Genomic DNA, 8,966 nt, shown 5'->3' on the forward strand with positions numbered 1-8,966 from the left:
AGTTGTAAGATTTGGCTAGGAAGGGCATGTCATTCCCCACTAGCTCCTTCCAGAGAAAATCATAGAATCACAGAATAGTTTGGGATGGAATGGACCTTAGAGATCACCTTGTCCGACCCTCCTGCCATGGGCAGGGACACCTTCCACCAGACCAGGTTGCTCAAAGGCCCGTCCAACCTGACCTTGAACATATCCAGGGATGGGGCATCCACAGCTTCTCTGGACAACCTGGTCCAGTGCCTCACAACCCTCGAGACACCGAAATCCTTTTTGCAACAAGAGAAGTCCCTTTCCTGCAGGCTTCTCTTTGCATGTGTGAAGTGTCCTCTCCACTGTGGAGCTGACAGAGAGCAGGTGGATGTTACAGCCCTCGCTCCCCTCTGCAGAGCAGGTAAGAGCAGCACAGAGGCACGTGGGGCCGTCCCATCGTGGCCATGCCTGTCCCACCTCCAGCTCACAGCCGAGCAGCCCAAGTGCCCTGCCACACACATCCTTGTAGCCCTCCAACAGCTCAACCCATGGACATGGAAATATAACTGCAGAGTAAGCTGTGCTTTAATTTTCCTTTAATCTGGTTTTACACATTGCCTCTTCATTCCTCATGCTGGACTTAAGCCCTGTCACTGCAGCTGAAACCCCAGGTGGCAACATGACACTTTCCAGCAATCAGCCCTTAAATTGACTTTCTGTGGGGAGCTCCCAGGAACAAACAGTGTTTCTTCAAGACAAATGAATATCCACAGAATCAATGGAGTAGGAAGAGCAGAACTTTGAGATGTCACCCAGGGTCACCAAATGATGGCAGAGACAATCTCGCGCTTCCCAGGGCTGGTGTCGGCTTTGCCTCATTGGTTTGGACCAGGATCAAGCTGCCCAAAAGTTTGGTTGACGTTTTGTAGAGGAGGCTGCAGCTCCCCTGACTTCAAATCTTTTATGCTGTCACTTAGCCTGTTCCCTCCTGTCCCCTGTGAGAATCAGCTGGAAAGATATTGATCCAGACTCTTATCTGGTTTCAACTTAGAGCTGGCTTTCCAACTGAGGGCTGCTCCCTGCAGTAAGGACAGCACTGCTGTCTTCTGTTACGCAGCACGGATGGTCAGAAAACTTGATACAGGATGAATTTGCAATTTCTTGACTTCAAACCAAGAAATTTGTTCACTGTAACTAAAACTGCGCACAAGGAAGTGGATTCTGTATTCCTGCTGCCTTTATTTCCAAGGAATACAGAATCTAAATTCGTACTTCAGTGGTTTAAAACAATGTTGAGCTTCTACAACGCAAAAAGATTGGCAAGATTTGGCACAGGAGTGTCTCCAGGCTCTGCCAGCCTTGTTTCACGGCCCTGCAGCCACCTCACTGTCTGCAATAGGCTGCATAATAGGAAACCTCTGTGCAGGACTATACAACACCACATGCATTTTTTTCCCACATTTCTGGCAAAAGAAAAGGGGAAAAACAGGACAAACCCTCAGACATCTCCTCTGCAGTGCCCTGGGCCTGGATTGGCCATGAGAGGCTGATGCTGGGACAGGCCCTGATGCTCCGGGAATGCCCAGCAGCTGGGACGGGCAGCTCAGGTGCTCTGCAGGACCAACATACATCCCCTGCACAAAACCCTCCCGAGGCCAAGGCCCCAGTGGCTGGGGGGGCACAGGTTGGTTTTTTGCCCCTCCTCTGGAAACTCTGGTCTGCAAGCAGGTCCCTGAGCCTGAAGGAATTTTAGTCCTGACCAGTGCAGGGGTGGTGAAGGGGATGCAGGGTGGGGATTTGTAGCTCATGGATGGAGTAGAAATGGGTTCCCAGTGCCTGGGTTGGAGCAAGGCTGCTCACAGGGCTTCTCTGCATCTGTTTTTTGCCTGAAAACACATACTTGCCTTGAAAACAAATAAATCTAATGAAATGGCTGAGAAAAACACGCTCTGCACTAGCAGTCCCTGCAGCACACAAAGGCACAGTACAGTTCAGCAGCTGCCAGCCAAAAATCAGCTTTTTTTTCTTAAAACACACTAACACTCCTGTGTAACCACACAAGGAGAGGGAGCATCCACCACACAAACCAACCGCTTTATCAGACTGGCAGCAAAGGCTGAAGCAAAAGGAACAAGCCATATGTGTCAAAACAACAGTTTGGGCCACCACCGTAGCTGTCTGTCGGCAAGAATTGTGCAAGGGCAGGAGAGGGGTGTGCATCTCCTGCACCCACGGTCCTGCTCCCAAAGGCGGTGAGTGACCGGCGGTCCCTGGGTGGCTGGAATGAGCCCACTCGAGGAAGTGGGTGCTTTGATTTCTCTGCTTTCCTTGCCCTACTCTCACCAGCAGCTTCTCCTTGGCTGGGACGGTGCTGAGCTGGGTAACGTACCCCTCGCTGTTCCTTGCAAAGGTGGGTGAGGCAGGTCCAAGCTGAACTCACAGATCTGTTTTCCTCCAAGACAGTGTTGTCCCAGTGACCTCCTGTAGAGGACAACACGGACAATAAAGGAGAGTATGATACACAGACCTGCTTTTCACAACCCACTTTGCCTTTCCAGTCTCACCTTCGTCCAACTGTTACAGACCTGCCTGGTTTTCTTTTGCTGGAAAAGGAAGAAGGAACCGGGGCTGCCGGCTGTGAATGTTCAGCTTGTGTCCTCAGGATCCTGGATCTGACCCAGCCTTTGGGTATAAAGGACTTGAAAGCCAATATTCCACTTCGTCAGAACAAACCCCATGTGTTTGTTATAAATGAGTGAATCTAGAGGATCCACAAGTATATTCAGTTGCAAATATTGTCTAAAATGCTGCAGCTCTGTCTGTAAATTTGCTGCCACATTAAAATTGCTATTAGGTTCTTTGATGTATTAAAATCACAGAGATATGTAGAGTCAAAGTGCTGAATCCACTTAGCAGAGCAAAGACAAAGAGATTGCTCTCAGCAAGGAGAGGAGGGGGAATCAATAGCAACGTGTTAATTACTGTTTCATTAACCAGGTTAATCTGCTACCAGGATGCAAACGGTGTTCTGTCCAGATGTGTGATCCCATTGTCCAGTAAAGCATTAACAGCTTCAGGGATTACCCAATTACAGCAGGAACCTAAAAAAATGTTAAAGTGACAGTTAATCAAGAAATTTGTGAGCCCCAGAGAGCTCTTGAAAGGTCACTTTCTAACCAAGATTGGCTCAGTCCCCGCAGTGCCGTGACAGGGAGGAAGCTCTGGTGATGGGAAGGGGCAGGATGGCACTGACCCCCCTGCTTTGCTGAAACAGCCTCATTGCCGGCTCCCACAGTCACCACAGCAGTCACACTCCTCTTCTTCCTTTTAAAATCTCTGAGTTTCTTCCTTTTTTTTTTTTTTTTTTAACTACAATAAGATGTAGCATATCTTCAGGCAACTCAGCTCCTCAGTCCTCTCTAAATAGGCAATTCTGGCCAGAATTTGTCTTAAATCTTGAAAGAAAGGGTTTGAGCTGTCCTTGGCTAGATTCTGCATTTGGGGCTCCTGACAACACATGGCGGTTGCGTTTGGACTAATCCCTCTGCACTGAGTGCCTCAGTTGGTCTCAGCTCCAGCTTGTTATTATTGCAATGACATAACCAACCCTTGTTCCAAATACAGCTTTGTCGAGACTGGATTATTAAATCGAAGTTGCTTTCATTTCTGGATGCAGTCTGAGAATTTGGGAGAATTGGGAGCCTGAGCCTCTTCAGTCTGGTTTCTGTCAACAGTGAGTCTTTGAAGGAGTAATCAGTGAAGGTGGTTGTGCGGTTCTGATCTGTCGTGCAGTGAGTAGATGACTTGGACTTACATCAGTAACTGGTGGGCAGCTGGAGGTGGAAAAGCTTCGTACAATCTTCATTGACTTCTTAGTCAGTGCCTCCATGCAAAGGAGAGAAGAGAGAAATAATTCCATTTCACAGAGGGGCTTCTCACTGTTAACCACAGTCCCCCAGCCCAGACAGTGTGAATGTCTTGGTACTGTGATATCTCGGCCCACTGAAATTCCCTACTAGAGAAACATCCATTTTTTCCCTGACCTGCAAGGTTCAATGGGGAATGCTCCATATCCCCATTGCTGTTTTAGCAGCCCTGGTCTCCTCCATTACCTTCACCTAGAGTTCAAGATCGAGGCAGAGGTTAAATGACGGATTTGAGAGGTGCTGTGTAAAATGGGACCCTGCACAGCAAGATCTTTGCTAGCTAGGGAGACAAAAGAGGCAAGGTCTATGGGCTCAGCACTTTTACTCTGGTTGTTTAAAAGAAAATCTTTAATTCCTGGGATTTCTGTGCACATGTAATTGTTTGAATGCCTTTGGTTCACGGTAACACAACCTCTGGAGCAGCAGTCATACCGACTGTATCTAGACCAGTGCAGCCCAGTGCATCACCTATTGCTCAAGGCTTTGGGTGGCTCTGCACAAAACAGAGGATGTGACGCTGCTCCGGACATGCAGCCTGGGAGCAGAGAGCCAGCTGCTCCAGACTCACCCCAACGCATTGCTTTCTGTAACGGCTCACACGCTGTTCCCCACCTCTGTGACAGGTCACTGCTGAAGCACACGGCTCTCGGGCAGCTTTCCCTGCAAACACCTCTCCAGGAAGGCAGAGCTCCAGTGCCCCTGGCCAGAGCTGCCAGCCCCACTGGTTCATGTTGCAGACAACCCATTTCAGTGAACAGCCAAATTTTACACACTTGTGTTCTCTTTCCCAACACTTAATGATTTCCTTCTGGCTGGATTGTTCCCAAAGCTGAAAAGAGACAGAACAACTACAAATAATTCATGCAAGCCTTGCTGACAGCAGCAAACATCCTACCTGTAACTCCGCGTTGCAGTGGGGATGTTTGTGAGTTTACTGCAGTTGGAAAAGGTGAACGAGGTACCATGGCACAGGTCTGGCAGGGGAAAAGACACTGCTCCTGCAACGAGCAATGCACCCTGGAAATGACCAAGAGAGAACAGAAAAGAAACACAGAGGAGGATGGAGGGCAGCAACTGGGCAACGGCTGGTTTGCAAAGAGTCTTGGTAACGCACAGATCAATCCCTTTCCACCTCTTTCTCATCTGATTGTGTGGAGGATCCCAGGCAGAGGTAAACAAGTTGGGTTAGATCTAACTGGGAAAAGCAGACAAGCTTCCAGGTGCACAGCACATTCTCTGAGTCCCCTCACCTGCCTGTTCCCATTCCTCAAGTCAAGCGAACAAGGCAAAGGAAAAAGAACATCTAGTTTTAACCATTGGTTTTCCATCCATCACACCCTGTTGGCCTCAAATTTTTCACTGAGTTCCTCACAAATGGAGAAAATCATGTTGATTTTGTAAACCTGTGTTGTCAGCATGGCCATGCACACATCCCGTATGTTCCCTCCTCTCCTCCTTTCTGCTTCTCCTTTTCTCCAGCCCAGCTGGGGGATGCACTTCCCCAACAGTGGGGTCTCTGCACAGGGCCTGCGGCCTTGGTAAGCACAGGAGGTCTAACAGGTTGTACCGCAGGTTGGTACAGACTGTACATCACCCTCAGCTGCTCGGTCAGCGGTGTCACAGACCATCCTGAAACCCTCCGAACGAGCAATACTGTGGAACAGTAAAGCACTGCTGAAATGCTGGTACAGAAGTACTCTGAACTGTCAAACCAGTGACCTACAAACTCATCACACCTCAAGTGCTTCTCGTCGTATTAAAAAAGACCTAAAACACCCACTGGTCTGCAAGACCATGTGAACCTCTGGTACTTCCTCAGATTTGCCAAGAAAGGTGCAAAGCAGATGAGTCTGTCAGGCAGCTGCTGGGATAAGAAGTGAAACCAACAACCAAACCCATAAACCTTCACAATTGCGATATGAACAACTACCACTGCAGCCTAGGCCTGGATTTTAAACAGGGACCGTCCCAGCAGACGGGTGGAGGGTCCAGCACGATGTTTCTGTCGGGAGTTGATCACACCCAGGCGGTGCAGCCCTGAGTAGGCTGAGTGGAATGACAGCAACGGCAAAGGCAACACCGGTTGATGAGACAGCCCGTGGCTTAAGATGCTGCTGTCAAGGTGAGTAGCTTGTAATGCCCTGTTTAGACAAAGCCCAAAAGCTGAACAATGCTGTTTGTCAGACCCTTTGCGTTTATCTTGCCTAACTTCAGCGGTCCAGAGTTTCGGTGTTCAGTTCAGCTAATCAGCTTGGCCCTTCCCCACCCAGGAGAGAGGGCTGAAGTCAGTTTTCAGCTCTCTGGACAAGCCCATCTCTCCCTCGTGTAGATGATGAGCTTCCACTAGACAATTAGATGGCTTAAATTAGCTGGCAGGAATTACATCTTTCCTCTTTGGGTATTTTTATTTTTTTAGCGTTGCCATTTAAAACTCAGTCTGGAAAATGTTTAATGTGGCACCAGAAATATAATCTTCCCGGGGGCTGAGAAAAGCTGATGTTCTTTCTTACAAAGAGATCCGTCTTTCATGTAGAGGAAGTTCCTGGCATACGAAGCCACTTAGAGAAATCTGAAGTGCAATTCATTCACTCCTCTCTCTGCAGCCAAAGAAGAAAAGCTGATCACTCACACTCCATTTCTGACACAGACGGCTGCTAACCTCCATGAAAGACCATAAGGCTCGTGCTGTCTTCTGCCAATCAGCAGCAGAAAGACTGGAAGATACAAACAGTACTGCTGTTCCAGCCTGCGAGGAAAATCTGGTGTTTTCCAAGCTAGCAAATGAAAGGCAAGTACCTTTCTCTCAGTGATCTATAAAAACAGCAATATGCTTCAGTTTAACAGCAGTTTTTACCCAGGAATCCAGAAAAAAAAAATGAGAACTCAAGTAGCCCACACAAATTAAATGCGTAGGAATTGAGAGGTGGTTATTTTTTCATTGGCAAAGCCAAAAGCTGACAGGTGTTCCAGCCCATAAACTCCAACAAGAGACAACTTGGAAAAGAAGAAGCAAAACCAACTGAAGTGTTTTGTCAATAAAGGGCCCTGGTATGTAAGACAGAGTACCTAAAAATGGACTTCACAGGAAAACTAAAACCACTGAGGAACAGCAATGACTACACTGCAACTATTGCTGTGCAAGGTCTCTGGTAGGAAAGGCAGAAGGAGAGAACGCGGTGTAGCACTGAAGTGGTTGACTGTAAGGAAATAAAACATGACAGCTTGGCCAAAATAAATGGTGGGTGAAAATCATCCCTCTGGGACATGGGGATAGGGTGGAACAGATCCCACAGGAAGACAAAGCATCTCCAAACTATGAACACCACTGCACAGAGTCCTGATGAGGTCTCAGGTAGAATAAAACATATAGATGTGGTCTCCCAAGTGCAAAAAGATTGAATTAGATTGGAAGAGCTGCCAGGAAGGGCTGTAGGGTGCCTTAGGAACCAGGACACCTATTTTATACAGTGAAGCTAGAAAAGGAGTGGATTGTTTACCGAGAAAAATGTCACCGTTGCACAATTCCAACAGGGCACACAAAAAGTGCCCAAACCAGCATCTGTTTGCAGGAGAAAGATGAATCATCCTTGAATTGCCTCAGTCTTAAACACTGTTTTATGAAAGTTCTGTGATGCAACATCACCAGGTTGAATTCATCACCTAAATTATCAGCGTGGGTGCCCGACATAGGCAAAGCAATCAAGGCAGTGAAGAAGCTTCCAACGGCAGCTCTCATTTGCCTTTTTGGCTCCATCTAGACCTGTACTTTTTGTTAGGCAGTGAAAGCTGGAGGCTTCAGGGCAGGCAGTGAGAGTAAGTCCCCTTCAGAGCTGCATTTGCCACTACCTGTGTGGACCAACGACTTCACCACCCCACTGCAGTACTGCAGGTGGTACCATAGGAGGAGATACTCAAACTTCAGATGGTTTAACTGCTCTCGTGCTCCAGTATACCAAGCCCTCTGTGCATCTTAGTACCAGCTCGCTTGCATAGCAAGGAATTTCAGGAAGAAAGAATCACGCATAAAACCCCCGATGCCGCAAAAACTACCATCAGTTTGGGGTAAACGCCAGGACACAGGGGATCAGGTTTATACCTCTGTTGAAAAAAACCCAAGCTAGCCCTTATTTCTCAGAGGTTTTGGATTTGTCTCCTTACAGCTCTTTGCTCCAGTTCTCAGCCCAAGTCTCAGCACCAACCTCTGGTAGCCCCTGAGATCTCTATTGCTCCTGCCGCCCCTCGCTGCCTCCTCGCTGCTGCCCAGGAACGCGGCCATCTGTGCTGTGCTGCCCTCGAGCTGCTCGGCACTGCCTGGTGCACAGCTCATGCTGCCGGGCAGTCTCAGACTATTGCCGTTCCAAACCCGCACCAGTTTGCGTCTCTTTAAGCTCTTCCTGATTTTGAGAAGCTTGTAGGAACCCTGAGGCTTTTAGAGGTCTGCTCCTGTGTCTCATGTGGCTGAACATGGGTTCAAAAGCTCTGGCCACACAGTGCACGTGCTTATCACCGCTCCTTAAAGGCCCAGGTGTAAACCCCCAGTTAGCGTCAGTCTGTAGACAGATACCCTCATGCTAGCGGCCTGACAGCAGAAGAGCTGCCACATGATGGACTGAACACTGAAGCTCCCGTTATTGCCTCAGGACCAGATTTGTTGTCCTGTGGCAGTGGATAAGAACACACCTGAGGAAACCCCTGCAAAGGCAGCAGCTGAAGAGATGTGCTGCCTCACCCCGGCAAGGGAGCGAGCACAGCAGGAAATGCTCCTTGGACCATCTGAAGCTTGTTCTGTAGCATGAAGGCATTTACGCTGTTCTAAGTAGCTATGGACTTGGTCCAGAAAGTGCATATGATTTGCCAGCTAAATCCACCAGTCCCTCCAGTCCCAGGGAGGGTATGTGCTGTGTTCTCTGGGTCTTCGGGGACCATGTCCCAAAGACATTCAGCCTTTCTAATTTCCTGCGGGTGGGTGCAAGCCTACACTATGGCTCTAAAGTTGCATAAATCCAATGTACATGTTGTGACTTGGACATTACCCATCTCTTTTAAATGGCAGCCCTGGCACCATCAGCA

The sequence above is a fragment of the Caloenas nicobarica genome, chromosome 15 (assembly GCF_036013445.1).
Source record: "Caloenas nicobarica isolate bCalNic1 chromosome 15, bCalNic1.hap1, whole genome shotgun sequence".
Taxonomy (NCBI): domain Eukaryota; kingdom Metazoa; phylum Chordata; class Aves; order Columbiformes; family Columbidae; genus Caloenas; species Caloenas nicobarica.